The sequence below is a fragment of the Hyperolius riggenbachi genome, chromosome 4 (assembly GCF_040937935.1).
Source record: "Hyperolius riggenbachi isolate aHypRig1 chromosome 4, aHypRig1.pri, whole genome shotgun sequence".
Taxonomy (NCBI): Eukaryota; Metazoa; Chordata; class Amphibia; order Anura; family Hyperoliidae; genus Hyperolius; species Hyperolius riggenbachi.
The window spans coordinates 224,634,790-224,650,754 of record NC_090649.1 but is presented as its reverse complement, the minus strand read 5'-3'; the positions used below and the strand labels follow the sequence as shown (position 1 = coordinate 224,650,754).

Genomic DNA, 15,965 nt, shown 5'->3' with positions numbered 1-15,965 from the left:
TACTGCTGCCAGTCAGCGTGTACTTTAAGGATAAGTGAAATGAGGAAGAAATCCGGTGAAAGAGGGAGGGGCAAGGGAAGAGGTGTTTCCCCTGACGGTTCACGTACAGGCCACAGGGGAGCACCCAAGAAAACCCACTCAATACTGCCCATGTTGTCCAGGACAACAACCCTCACAGATCCAAAAGAACAGGACCAGATAATTACTTGGATGACCTCTCAAGCGTCCAGCAGTGGGTTAAGCAGCACCAGCACATCACGCACGAGGTCCGAGTCCTCAGCCAGTTAAAGTCTGGGCTTTCTTTGAAGACTGCACTGAGGATGTTACCATGGCGATTTGCAAGGTGTGCAAGACCCGCCTGAGCAGGGGGAAAAGTATTAACAACCTCTCCACCACCAGCATGAGCCGCCACATTCTATCCAAACATCCCACTCTGTGGGCAAACGCGGCAGGACAGGGTACCACCAGCAACACTGCCTCCCTTGGGTTCACCAGACTCACCACCAGACCCGCCTCAGCAGCAGCAGTAGCCCAGCCATTGCGTGGTTCACAACATTCACAAACATCAGACGATGCTGACACTGTCACTTTCCGGACTAGTGCTCTTGAGGTCTCCCAGTGTTCATCAAACACAACAACCAACAGCCCTTCGGTGTGCAGCGCTACGGTTGAGTTGTCTGTCTCTGAGATGTTTGAGCACAAGAGGAAATTGCCAGCAAATGACCCCCGGGCCGTGGCAGTAACAGCCAGCCAGCATAGCCAAGCTTCTGGCCTGCGAAATGCTGCCATATCGAGTGGTGGAGACAAACAGCTTCAAGGGCATGATGTCAGTGGCCATCCCACGTTACGTTGTTCCCAGCCGCTACCACTTTGCGCGCTCTGCAGTGCCTGAGTTGCATGAGCACGTGGTCAGCTAAATAACCCGAAGCTTGAAGAATGCCGTTGCCTGCAAGGTTCACCTCACCACTGACACCTGGACGAGTGCGTTCGGCCAGGGTCGATACATCTCCCTTACCGCGCACTGGGTGAACCTTGTGGAGCCTGGCAGCGATTCCTCACCTGCTACGGCGCGGGTGTTGCCCACGCCGCAAACAGCTGGATAACAACAGCAGCACCTACCTCTCTGACTCCTTCTCCTCCAACGCATCTCAAAGCTGTACCTCATCCGGAAATGCTAACCCAGCACCAGCAGCAGTAGGATCGTGGAAGCAGTGCAGCACAGCTGTTGGCATGCGTCAGCAAGCGTTGCTGAAGCTGATCTGCCTTGGGGATAAGCAGCACACAGGGGAGGAAATTTGGAGGGGAATAAAGGAACAGACGGATTTGTGGCTGGCACCGCTGGACCTGAAACCGGGCATGAAGCTAGACACCTGGCACGAACTGGCAATGTACGCAATAGAGGTGCTGGCTTGCCCGGCAGCCAGCGTTATGTCGGAACGCTGTTTCAGTGCTGCCGGAGGCATCATCACAGATCGGCGTATCCGCCTCTCCACAGAAAATGCAGACCGTCTGACTCAAATTAAAATGAATCAATCCTGGATTGGAAACGACTACGCAACACTCCTGGACCCCAACCAAGTAACATGACCGATGAACATCTGGGATGGTTTAGCGTTTCCGGTCCCTGTTTATTGAACCTCTCATCTGTATTACATTTATGACTGCATGGCGGCAAAAAGCATTGCTGCTATATCCGCACGCTTTTTGTCCTCATGCAAGGCCTGGGTTGTTGTGTCTCACAAAGCGTGGCCTTCTCCTCCTGCGCCTCCTCCTGTTCCATCACGTGTGCTGCTGCTGCTGCTGCTGCTGCTGGGTTACCGTTGCCGCGTGGTCCCTGTTTATTGAACCTCTTATCTTTATTACATTTATGACTACATGGCGGTACAAAGCATGCTATCCGCACGCTTTTTGTCCTCATGCAAGGCCTGGGTTGTTGTGTCTCACAAAGCGTGGCCTTCTCCTCCTGCGCCTCCTCCTGTTCCATCACGTGTGCTGCTGCTGGGTTAGCGTTGCCGCGTGGTCCCTGTTTATTGAACCACTTATCTTTATTACATTTATGACTGCATGGTGGTACAAAGCATGCTATCCGCACGCTTCTTGTCCTCATGCAAGGCCTGGGTTGTTGTGTCTCAAAGCGTGGCCTTCTCCTCCTGCGCCACCCTCCTCCTGTTCCATCACGTGTGCTGCTGCTGGGTTAGCATTACCGGTCCCTTTTCCTGGAACCTCTTATATGTATTACATTTATGACTGCATGCCGACAAAAAGCATGTTACCTGTGCAAAGAAAACAGACATTTCCCGCATTTAAAAGACAGTTTTCCCTTTGAAACTTTAAAATCGATTTTCTCAAAAACTATAAGCTCTTTTTGCTAAATTTTTTTTTCCTCTTGTACCCACTCCCAAGGTGCACATACCCTGTAAATTTGGGGTATGTAGCATGTAAGGAGGCTTTACAAACCACAAAAGTTCGGGTCCCCATTGACTTCCATTATGTTCGGAGTTCGGGTCGAACACCCGAACATCGCGGCCATGTTCGGCCTGTTCGGCCCGAACCCGAACATCTAGATGTTCGCCCAACACTAGCCTGTAGTTCTGAGAAGTAATGAGACGGAATGCTAAACATCCCAGCCAAGCAGCCGGATCAGTGAATAAGGGTGCACAGCGCCTATGCTTAAAAATGGCGCCGCATGAAAAAGATACGCTTATCGCTATTTATTGTTAGTACTGCATAATAATGGCGCACAGGGAAAAGAGAAAAACGGCACACAGTAACGTTATTTATCAATAGCGCCCTACATAAGCCAAACTGCAGATGCTATTTAACTGCAAAACGGTGAATGGATTTAATATAACACTGTCAAGGTTAGGGTTAGGCACTACCATGGGAGATTTAGGGTTGGGCATCACCAGGGAAGTCTTAGGGTTAGGCACCACCAGGGAGGTCTTAAGGTTAGGCACCACCAGGGGGGTCTTAGGGTTAGGCACCACCAGGGGGGTCTTAGGGTTAGGCACCACCAGGGGGGTCTTAAGGTTAGGTACCACCAGGGGGGTCTTAGGGTTAGGCACCACCAGGGAGGTCTTAGGGCTAGGCACCACCAGGGGGATGGTTAGGGTTAGGCACCACCAGGGGGGTGGTTAGGGTTAGGCACCACCAGGGGGGTGTTTAGGGTTAGGCACCACCACGGGGGTGGTTAGGGTTAGGCACCACCAGGAGGGGTCTAGGGGTTAGGGATAGGTACAGAGAGGGTTCTGTGTGTTAACGCTAAATAACAATAAGGTTTTAACATTAAATAGCGATAAGCACCTGAAAATGTTACGTCTGATAATATAAGGCAAATTATACTAGGCAATGCAGAATCTACTTAAACTACAGCAAAATATAACCATTGCTTTTACAGTAAGCTGTGTTATCCTTCAGATGATGATATTTTGTTATACAGTACTGGACCAATGGGTATGCCATTCTTTATATAAATAACCCTGGAAAATGACTGGATGAAGTGTGCCATACAGAAATCTGATGATCAATTTAATTCAAACAAATACTGTACTCCTCATACAGAATCCATGGAAAAGCATGTACAGTAACTAACTTGACTAGGTTGCTTTCTGAACAACTTGACTGTTGTTATTGGATACTACACTTTGAACCAGAGTCTTTAAAGGTGCATACACACCTTTTGATTTTATGGTGCCGTCGGGGATCGGGATCCGATTCTTTGGGGCGACCTCGCTGGCCAGCCTGTACAGATGCGTGTCAGCTATGTAGCTGATGATGCATTCTGTTGCTATGAGTGACGTCACATGGCAGGCGGGGTAGTAGAGCAGACAATGTGAGCGGCCATTGCAGGGTGAGTTTATCCGCTAGGCGGATCGCTCACTGGTTGGAGGCTATACACACACCTGACTATCACCTCAGGCAGTTGTCTGCCACCTTAGTCAGGCATAGGTATAGGGCTTTAAAGATCAACTATCACACAAGGTCAATATTCCAGAGCTTCCCTCCTCTTTACCTCAGAGATATTAGAATCTTTCTAACCACTCACATACACTTTCTTTTCAGCCTATTTCCTGTGCTTGTGCTTGCTTGCTTACACACTACCTCCCATTCTGTTTTACTTTAAAGTGTACCAGAGACAAGTATAACTAAAATTTTTATACATACCTGGGGCTTCCTCCAGCCCCATGCACACAGATTACTCCCACGCTGCCATCCTCAGTCTTCTCCAGCTCCGGTACCGGGTCCCATAACTTCAGCCAGTTGCGGCCAGTCTGCGCAAGAGAAGTGCACCCTCTATGTATCTCTCCGGCAGCGGCCGTTAAGGTGTCCATTAACGGTACAATTTTACTCTAAATGCAATCTTTTAATGTGATTTGAATGATCGTAGCTAATCAGAAGGCAATTATCAATTGTTCACATTTACTGAACAATTCTTTCTTCAAATTCGATCATAAAATCCAACTTTTGGATCAATTTTATCCTGTTAGCAATCGACCAAAGAATCATTCCTTATCGATTGCCTTCATAAACTGTGAATTCTCTATACAAAACGATCATAAAAATCGCATCAATAAATTGCTTTTGGTGAAAAAATTGTACCATTAATGGGCACCTCTAATGAGATAAGGAGGGGCTAGGTAGCATCTCATTCTGTGAGTGAGACAGTCTAAATGACAAAAAGTACACAAAGACAGCGCTGTGCACCTTCCTCTTGCATTTTTATTGATTCCGTCTTTCAGCCAACAGCCAGTATAAATGACATTGAGAAAACAGAACAGTCAAACCTGGATCGATGGGGGTGCCTGGGTGAGCGAGGAAGCGGTGACCAAGGGATGTATGGACGGCACTACAGCCGTTTCACGCCGTCTGGCGCTTGTTCACGTGCGTGTGTCCAAAAAACGGGGCAGCGCTGAACGGCTTCCTACATCTATCTTCAAGCCGCGCCCCCAGCGCTACCCCATTGGTGTGAGTTGCGTGGGAGTGGAGGTCGGGGGTGAGGAGGCGGAGACTCTCCGCTCTACGGAGAGAATTAAGCATACAGCTTAATCATCGTGCTGGGCTGCGCTATGCAGCCAATAGAAAGGTGACATGTGTAAACACCACATTTACGTGATACGCATATAATATATGAACAGACAACATTATTAAATAGACATCACTCCTCTCTGTGCGTAACATTGAAGCAAAATTAAGTGCATAAAATTAAAAGTGCTCAGTGCATTATTAGAGGCATACATGAACGCCAGCATGATGGCTTAACTTTCTTTGGAATCCTGAAACTTGGCATATTAAAAACTCGCCCTGTAGTGCCGTCCACACATCCCTTGGTCACCGCTTCCTCGCTCACCCAGGCACCCCCATCGATCCAGGTTTGACTGTTCTGTTTTCTCAATGTCATTTATACTGGCTGTTGGCTGAAAGACGGAATCAATAAAAATGCAAGAGGAAGGTGCACAGCGCTGTCTTTGTGTACTTTATGCTTGAGTTTGTGCTCTGCACTATCCAAAAGCTTGTTGCACTTCCCCCTGCTCGGACTGTGTGCTGACCATTGGGTGCTGCTGCATGGGTGAAGCTTGATGCAGATATTTTGGAGCTGGCTGCATCCCCCATTTAACCAGCTGTGTGCCAAGTGCTCCTCTCCACTAAAGTGTACAGTCTAAATGACTGCAGTTCCCAAAATCAGGTGGTATGTCAGGCTGCTGCTGGTGTGAATGTGACTGCTGAAGTGTTTATGGAAGATGGGGCATCTACTGATGTGTAACGGAATGGAAAGGCTGACTGATGCCCTCCTATATCATTACATTGACAGCTACGTTTTCTCCATTACTGATATTCCTCTCAGCAACATCACTTCACAACAACTCCTCACTGCTGATTTCTCCCTTATCAACCCTACTGCAATTCCTTCCATCTGACCACTTTCTCCAACAGCAGCACCAGCAAAATCCCCACCATGCACATAGGGAATATGTTTCCTAGCAACACAATTGCCCCCATACTGCCACCATTCCACTTTAGTATCGCCTGCTCACAAAAAAACACAACACCACCAATCTATAAATACACACACACACACACACGCACACGCACATGCACACACACACCGCGCACGCACACACACACACACACACACACACACCTCCCTTAGCGCACACACACACACCCCTTAGCGCCCACACACACACACACCCCCACCCCCCTTAGCGCACACACACACACACACCTTAGCGCGCACACACACACACACACACACACCTTAGCGCGCACACACACACACACACACCACCAATCTATAAATACACACACACACACACACGCACACGCACACGCACACGCACACACACACCGCGCACGCACACACACACACACACACACACCTCCCTTAGCGCACACACACACACCCCTTAGCGCCCACACACACACACACCCCCACCCCCCTTAGCGCACACACACACACACACCTTAGCGCGCACACACACACACACACACACACACACCTTAGCGCGCACACACACACACACACACACACACACACACACACACACACACACACACACACACTCACCTCCCTTAGCACACACACTTCCCTTACCTTTTTTTTGAAAATAGAGCCCACTGCTCCCTCCATTCATGTCCATCCCCCTCTGTTCTGTTGTAATAGCCCCAGGTTGCAGTTGCAGCCAGGTTGTGTGCACTACTGCACAAGCGCTGGCCCAGCAGTGTGCATCCTTCATCGCACTCCCATACCCGGGGACACACTGTGCATGTGCACTGCAAGTCATTGTGTAGTCATTCAGTCATATTCCTACCTAAAAGTGCATAATATGTGTTATTCCTTAATAATGAGATAAGTGGTCCAAACAATGCATGAACTAAAGACATTGGTCTTCAGTATTGTGCTCCAGCACACTGCAAAGTGAGGCAAGAAAAACCCCTTCTGTGCAGCAGGGCTCCAAGGCATGATACATATTGCGGAAGAAGCCCTGGTACAAAAAAAATCTCATAAGGTGTTGAACCTTTACCCATGAGAAATGCATGAGATAGCAATCCACTTTACCTTTATACAGAAAACAAACATAATCCCGGATGATCCTCAAGCATTAACTTTAATTCCATGTGCACAGGTCCAACGATTTCAGACCATCTCTTTCAACATGTAACTGTGATGTATGACTTTGAAGTAAACCCCTATTATTCAAAACTCATCTGATAATTGGTTAGGGCCAAAGACTGTGTGAGAGGCACAGTGTCAACATAACAGCTGAATAAGTAGGCTTTTTAAAAGGAAATCATGGGTAGTGCCCTCTATATGGTTCTTATATCTTATTTCTTCTAAAGGGAACCTCTAATGAGAAAGAGGAGGAGGGTGCATCTTTGTTCTTTTTGAGCTAATGCTGCTTGTCTGGCTGTTATGCTTGTCTTCTGCATTGAATACTATCTGTGCCACTAACCTAAAGCAATTATGCTGATCAGATGTCTGACTGTGTGCTGACTCTTCTGGCGGCATGCTTTATTCAGATATGTGACTCAGACATTTCTGAGCCAAAAGCATGACACAGCTGGCAATTTAAAAAAAAGGGAATGTCCTTGTCCCTGTGGTGGAGAATTTCCTTCACTTCCTCACCGGGCAGCAAATGAGGGAAAGTCTCCTTTGCCTCACTAGGCTTGTTTTCACCAGTCATGGCTCCTGAATCAAATGGTGCTGCACATGTGCAGTAGCAAAGCATACAACTGACTACATTACAAGACATGAGCTGTGGTAATTTACATTTTCCTCACACATCCTAAAAACCTACATGGTTGCGTCTATACAAATGCTAGATTCTCAGCAGACATGGCCCTTATAGGCCGCCTTGATTGAGAACAGTCTAGTGTGTGTACAAAGCTTTAGTGCACTTGTACCTTTATGAAAAGGTTAGGTAAATCATTTTTTATCACATGATTTGACAGTGGACGCCTTTCCCACAAAAGACTATAGTGGAAATACATCTGCTGTAGACTAATTGGACCAAAATGTTTCACCAGAGTGGACACTGCACTGTCCACTCCAGTTGGCTGTTCCAGCTCAATGTGAACCGTGCCTTACTGTGTTAGAAAATAACAATCCCTGCATCTCTTAGCACTCACCCACTCATGGCATGTGTTAAGTCTCTGCATCTAATGACACCCCTAAAGGATGACTATCATGCAAAAGTTTAAAATTTACAATACCAACATAGAAAATGTAGATTTCCCCCAGAGTAAAATTCATTATAAATTACTTTTTTCTTATGTCGTTGTCACTTGCAGTAAGTAGTGACAATCTGCCAGGTTTTGGACTAGTCCAGTGAGCTGCAAACTTGGCTCTCCAGCTGTTAAGGAACTACAAGTCCCACAATGCATTGCATGAGTCTGACAGCCACAGTCATGATACATAAAGGCAAATGCATTGTGGGACTTGTAGTTCCTTAACAGCTGGAGAGCTAAGTTTGCAGATCACTGGACTAGTCCATCTCCACATGGGAGATTCTCTGGTATTTTTTTAATTTACCAAAGCACTTACTGAACAGCATTTGCTTAGTCCAATTGCCAAAATAGTGCGCAAACCAAGTAGGGGAGCTGGTTGGCATATATGTATAAATCTTTTACTGCCTACTGTAAGTGTCAGCAACATAGAAGAAATGTAATTTATGGTGCATTTTTTTCTTGGAGAAATGTACATTTTATAAAAAAATATAAATATCTTAGCGAGCTCCACCCCTATTTCGCCTTCCTCCCAAAAGTGGGTATGCTGCAAATTCAAATGTCACACCAACATGTAAATTATAAAAACTAAAAAAACCAGGAAATTTGCGCTGCCTCACAGTCCACTAAATAGTACAGGATCAACCCAGAAAGCAGTTCTTGGCCTTGTAGCCACCTCCGGCGTAGTTGCTCGTTCTCAGTCAACCTCAGACAGAAGAAAAAACAAGAAGAAAATTCATCGCATAGCCTGTCAATAGAAGACTTGATCCTCCACCAGCTAAGGCCCGTGTGGTATTTAGGGGGTAACACCTTCTTCCTGTGCTCCACCACCCGCAGGGATTACCCTCACCTTTAGCTGTAGCTGCCCAGACCTCACAGACAGCAATCAGCGCACAAAGGTAACCACCCAGTCCTGGCTTCTCCTTGCTTCAGACCAGTAGGATTACTCTCAATTCCAGTTGTATATAAAGAGAATTAGAGATCCATCATTGCGTAGGCTGTTAATGTAATTAATCCGATGGGACCAAACCACTAGTCACTATATCACCGTGCCTATGGATCTATATGGGCCACCTCCAGGACACACACGTGTGCTACCACCTAACAGGACCGTGCTCACCTGTAACAAATGCTGCCCCAGTCATAGACAGCCACACAGCACTTTATGGTGAGCGGTCCTCCTTGATTTGCGGATATGTTCCTTTCACTCATACAGCTCACTGCAACTAACAAGCTTGATATGGTGTAAAACCGTTTAATAAGAACAGTATAAAAAGAGTACTACTCACAAGCATAAAAGCATTCAAGCATATAATAAAAAGAGATCATGAGGACGTCTCCTCCATGCACTGCGACCTCCTGTCCGTTTAGCCACGCCCAACGCGTTTCGTCTAACGACTGAGCACCTGATGAGTCGTTAGACGAAACGCGTTGGGCGTGGCTAAACGGACAGGAGGTCGCAGTGCATGGAGGAGACGTCCTCATGATCTCTTTTTATTATATGCTTGAATCCTTTTATGCTTGTGAGTAGTACTCTTTTTATACTGTTCTTATTAAACGGTTTTACACCATATCAAGCTTGTTAGTTGCAGTGAGCTGTATGAGTGAAAGGAACATATCCGCAAATCAAGGAGGACCGCTCACCATAAAGTGCTGTGTGGCTGTCTATGACTGGGGCAGCATTTGTTACAGGTGAGCACGGTCCTGTTAGGTGGTAGCACACGTGTGTGTCCTGGAGGTGGCCCATATAGATCCATAGGCACGGTGATATAGTGACTAGTGGTTTGGTCCCATCGGATTAATTACATTAACAGCCTACGCAATGATGGATCTCTAATTCTCTTTATATACAACTGGAATTGAGAGTAATCCTACTGGTCTGAAGCAAGGAGAAGCCAGGACTGGGTGGTTACCTTTGTGCGCTGATTGCTGTCTGTGAGGTCTGGGCAGCTACAGCTAAAGGTGAGGGTAATCCCTGCGGGTGGTGGAGCACAGGAAGAAGGTGTTACCCCCTAAATACCACACGGGCCTTAGCTGGTGGAGGATCAAGTCTTCTATTGACAGGCTATGCGATGAATTTTCTTCTTGTTTTTTCTTCTGTCTGAGGTTGACTGAGAACGAGCAACTACGCCGGAGGTGGCTACAAGGCCAAGAACTGCTTTCTGGGTTGATCCTGTACTATTTAGTGGACTGTGAGGCAGCGCAAATTTCCTGGTTTTTAAAATGTACATTTTATATGCAGGTATTTTAAATTGTACAGTTATTTGCGATGATTGTCCTTTAAACAAGTCTACAGAAATAGGGCACTCACTAGTATTGTAAATTCATGTATTTTAAAGCCCAAAGACATCAGTCCAGTTCTAGAATTTCCAGTAACACTGGTTTGTGATGCACTATAATATGTATGTATTTCATTTTCTGACACATCCAGCAAAAAGAACCAGTCAGAGCAAACTAGATTTTGAACAATGCACATCTGAAAAAGGACATGATGGCTATGGACTCTGTAAAAAGCTACGTATGTCAGTGCTGTTGTATAAATACATAATGATAATAATAATAATATTTGGCTGATCAGTATAAAGTCTCTAGTATTCTTATACATTATTTAATTATATTTTGCTTAAAGATAGAACGTCCCACTTCTCACACTAGCCCTCCCCTATCTACGCCTAAAGGTGGCCACTAATGATCCAATCTTTTTCATCCAATCTTACCAAATCTATGTAGTATAAGGCAGTGGTGGGCCGAAATTTTGCATCGAAATTTGCATTTATGCATTGTAATCGTAATGCAAAATTTCAGGGAAAATCGTAATTGATTTCATATGTAATAGTAGTATTTCATAATTTGGCATAATTTTTTGCATAATTTTTGCACAATTGTTTCTTGAAATTTTGTGCCGAATTTAGCGGTTAACAGCAAAGCCCCCATACATGCTATTGCTACCACTAATTGGTACATATGATAAGGAGAATATTAGGTACAAGGCAAAAAAAAGAATTTTTCAAAAAGACGTAGTTTTTGAGAAAATTAATTTTAAAAATGCAAAGCAAAAAATTGCTTGAAATTTTGCCAAAATTAAGAGAATTTTAATGCGAAATTAGGAATAACTGCAAAATCAATTTAGTTTGCAAATCGTAATTGCGCACATGCGTGATTGTGAAAATGTGTGCAAAATTTAGCGAAATGGTCATTTTGCTAATTTACGATCATCACTGGCATAAGGATAAATTGAGTGAATATACTGAATGGATACTTCAGGCAGTTATATTACATAGAAATGGTAAGATTGGATGAAAAAGATTGGATCATTAGTGGCCAGCGTTACACTAACCTTCCCCTATATATGCCTAACACTAGCCCACCTTTCTCTACTACAATAAACCGGTTTAAAGATGCAGTTTGCTTGAGCAGCTGTAAAGCTGCAATGTACCAGATTGGCAGCAAGCTGCTAATTGCAGCGGCTGTGAAGCCACATTTGACCCGAGTAGCTGTAAAGCCACTAATTACAATGGCTGTGAAGCTGCTCAAATCTGCTAGTCAGAATTCGCTGCAGTGGGGCACTCCTGCACTCAAATTACTCAACCTGCGCTGCTTGCATTGTGCACTCTGGTGGCACCCAAATTACCAAGTGCAGCATGCGCCCATTTTACCTATTCCAGTTTAAAATGTATATTTTTCCAAAGCAGGTGATATCTACATTAGAAATGTCCAATAACAACTTTGTCTGAAATTCCACTGAAAATCTGTTTTTTAAAACAATGTCTGCATTGTTGGACAAATATGTAATGAGATGCCCATTGGTTGGCTGTTATGACTCAGTGAGCACTTCTGATGACGTTTCTTCTAGGCCTCTACCCAGAAGACTGTGCTAGCTGACAAGAGATCACAAGGTTACTCAGAATCTGCTAACAGAATACATTTCTTACCAAGTAAAAGTAATTGGCAACTGTTCATTGACAGATGAGAATTTCTATATATTCACGGCAGTGGTCTCTTCCACTTTTGACCACTCTTCGGTCAGAGATCTAAACAGTCTTCGGTCATGTCCATTATTGGACACAATGCTCTTGTCACCATCATTGGCTGACTTCCATACTGTTTCCTTTTTTCCTACCCCATAGGGGAAATCTAACCAAGTATAAGGAGAATGGAAGTATTTAAGTGGTAGAAGGCAGTAGAGTGCTGAAAAGTTATTTTAAAGAGAAGATGAAACCTAACCTTCTAGGAAAAAAATGAGAACTGAAAAAGAGCCATTGGGGTTGATTCACTAAAGAACAGTAATTTTAATGTGTGCAGACAGCACATGTTAAGATTACCAACATTGAGGCCTCGTTCACATTACAAACGCGGACGGGCACGCACGTGGAACGCAACGCGTACGAACGCACGCCATCCGCGTTTGTATGCGTTGCGTGGCTGATCCCATCACTGAAAAGTGAATGGGACAGCCACGCGTTTTGGCATAAAATGCGTGCAGCATGCATTCCCGGACCGTACAGGTCCAGAACACATGCAGTGTGAACATCAGACAGTGCACTCTATGCACTGTCTGATGTCGTGCATGTCGGCCACCAAAACGCGGCTGGAAACGCGTGCAGTGTGAACGGGCCTTACACAATTTGCATAGCAAGTTAAAGAAATTGCATGATGTGCTATGCACAGGCACCACTTAATAATATGCATGTAAGTGGTGCATGTATATATTGCGTTAAGGTGGTCATGCACCTATAGATGATTATTATAGATGATCGACCATCAGATAGATCCCTCTCTGATTCAGTCTGTCTAAGAGAGGTATTGGCTGACCACACACTGTACACAGATTTTCAATCGATTTCAGCATGAAAACGGAAAATCTGTGGAGCCACTGCCACCTGCGTGACCGCTCAGGTCTCCCCCCATCTGTGCTCCCCCTGGCTGGCAGCTGAGCTCTCACCTGTCCTGCTGGTGCCTGTCCAGTGGTTTACTTCATGCCATGGGTCTCCTCCTCACTGTCTTCTTCACTTCCTGTCTTGTGACACAAACTGAAGTTAAAACAGTAGAGGTCTTGCAGCATATACACACTGGACCTCTAGTGTTTAAACTTCAGCTTATGTCACATGACAGGAAGAGAAGAAGACTCAAGAAGGAGGAGATCTGCGGAATGAAGTGAACCACCAGAAATGGGAGGACATGCGGGCAGGTGAGAGAGTACGACACTGTGTCAGTCGTCACCAAACTGGACGCCACTAGGGGCACACTCCCGACCCGCCGCATATTGAGCTCCCGAATCTGCCATATACCTGTGGGTAAAATTGTGTAATGTATGGCCATGTTTACTCAATTTGTGTAACTAGCTACACAGATTGAGTAGATGCCAGTAATCCTAACCTGTGCTATCTGCACATGTTAGGATTAAAGTTCTTTAGTAAATTAACCCCATTGTTTCTTATATCAATGCGAATTATGGTAGCTGTTTGAATTCCTCACCTTCCAAGTTCCAAGAATCTATTTGTTGAGATAGCAGTTTACCTCTTCTCCTATATTTTCTGGGCTGGTTCATACATAACTGATGACTGTTGTTATTATGATATCGCTAAATTATTATACGAAGTATAGAAATAGTATGCTTTATGTACAGGAGACTTTCCTGCAAACTTCTCAGCTCATTCAAAGAATAGAAGGTTGTAAACATTCCAGCTGAATAGGCAGAAACAATTCAAAGGGAAAACACTGAGGTGAGCCCAGTATAGATAACAGTGTCCACAACAGTCTGCATATACATAACAACAGCAGGGCTTCCAACAAAAGAGCTACACTGATATCTATTTTCAGTTTTAATGCTATAGATTTCCTGTTAACAGATTATGATTACCCAATTCAGCAATGTGCTAATGACGTTTTCATGTTGAGTTTTTGAAAACAGTCAGTAAGCCTTTCAAATACAAAAATACTACCAGCGGCATGTATAAATATTAATGACTGGGAGACATCATTGGTTTGAAAAGCTAAGTTCAGTGAGCATCCGTTTTTTGTTCATTCTGCTTTCATCATCGAGACAGAAAGTATTATAAAGTGAGAAATCTAAAAGGCAGAGCTGTCAACACTGTAAAAACTTGTCTGAAAACATCAGCTGAGTCTTTATCTGTTCTCATCATTCATGTACGATAACTTACTGTAGGACAATAGTGTTTCCTTATTACATTTACTAAAATCCGTATTTGCATTTTACATTCTGTCCTTTCATTCAGATGAAACATACACATAACATAAACCAGTATTAAATCTTCTCATGAAAATGAGACAATCGCAGAGACCTGAAAACCTCTTGAGACTGGCTGTACGTTTTACGATCAGTTATCAAATATGATAAATAATACAGACAGTCCCCTCCTTACAAACAACTCGAGTTACAACGTATACGAGATACAAACATAGTTCAGTTGTCTTTATGTACAAAATATACAATACTGGTTTTTTATTACATATTTTTTGTTGTTAAATCTTATAAACTGTTGTAAGTAGTGTAAAACCTTTGGAAAAGCTCAGTGATAACTGAAAAAAATCATTTATACTATAAGTCCAAATCCAGAGCTGTCTGAAAATAAATCCTTAATCCACGTTTAGCTATGTTTAGCTCAGGACTCAACATACAGACCAATTCAACTTTCAAACAATCTCCCGCTACGGAACTTGATTGTAAGCAGGGGACCGCCTGTATACAGTAACGCAATTCATTTCAGATTGTTGAAGATCCACAGCAGTGAAAGCTGGAAATGGCTTTCCTAACACAAGAAACGTCCATACTGCTCACAACTCTCACATACTTGTGACAAAACTCAGAAATCTACTTAATGAAAGATTCATGTGTCTGCTGGTTCTCTCACCCTTGGGCACTTCTATAGAAAGCAGCTTTGGTTATACTTATTTCCTGCTCGCAGATTTAATACATACATTTAAACTAACTGCTCTGAAAAGCCCACAGACTGAAGCCGTTTTTACTTACCATGAAATGGGAACAGGGAAAGGGCTGGCAGGCAGAAACTTGTGTGATTCAAAGCAATCCAGTGTGTGTCACAGCTCTGCTAGAGATATGAGAGAAATGTGTTTGGGTTTGGCTGCTTCTCGTCAATAGAGCCCTCAGCAGACAGGTGTGTTAACCTGTTGTAACATGGAAATGACTTGTCATATGAAACCGCCTTTGTAGGAGCAGTGCAAAACCTGTTTAAACTAAAGGCCCAACCCTTCTGCTGCAAAGCATAATACAAGGCCAGGCAATCCTAGAGATTTCTCAAAGCACAGCAAGTCATGTGGGAGGCAGTTGTGATAATGATATCAGAGCTAGAACATTTTGCCTGCATAGTAGAAAGTGTTTTTTTTTCTCTATTCCTTCTTTTAATTAGAGCATCATTTTAAAGGACCACTATCACAAAAAAATAATTAAAATACATGTAAACACATACAGATAAGAAGTATGTTTCTTCCTGAGTAAAATGAGCCATAAATTACTTGTCTCCTATTTTGCTGTCACTTACAGCAGGTAGTAGAAATTTGACAGAACCGACAGGTTTTGGACTAGTCCATCTCTTAATGGGGGATTCTCAGCATGACCTTTATTCTTCATAAAGACACTCCCTGAAAAGGATGTATACAAAGAGTAATATGTTGGCGCTTTATAAATACAATAAATAAAATAAAGATGCTGGCCAGCCTCCCTGCTCTTTTTACACTTTTTAGGCAATTTGACGGAGCAACTG

At 44.2% G+C, this 15,965-nt stretch overlaps 1 protein-coding gene across 1 annotated transcript in view; it reads right to left on the bottom strand.

Moving 5' to 3' along the window:
- FAM83B (family with sequence similarity 83 member B) overlaps positions 1 to 15,393 on the bottom strand; it is a 204,792-nt gene extending 189,399 nt beyond the window's left edge. Inside the window, exon 1 of the mRNA XM_068281390.1 lies at positions 15,215 to 15,393. The gene's annotated coding sequence lies outside the window, so the exon portion shown is untranslated. The remainder of the gene's footprint in view (positions 1 to 15,214) is intronic.
- Between the last annotated feature and the right edge of the window lie 572 nt (positions 15,394 to 15,965).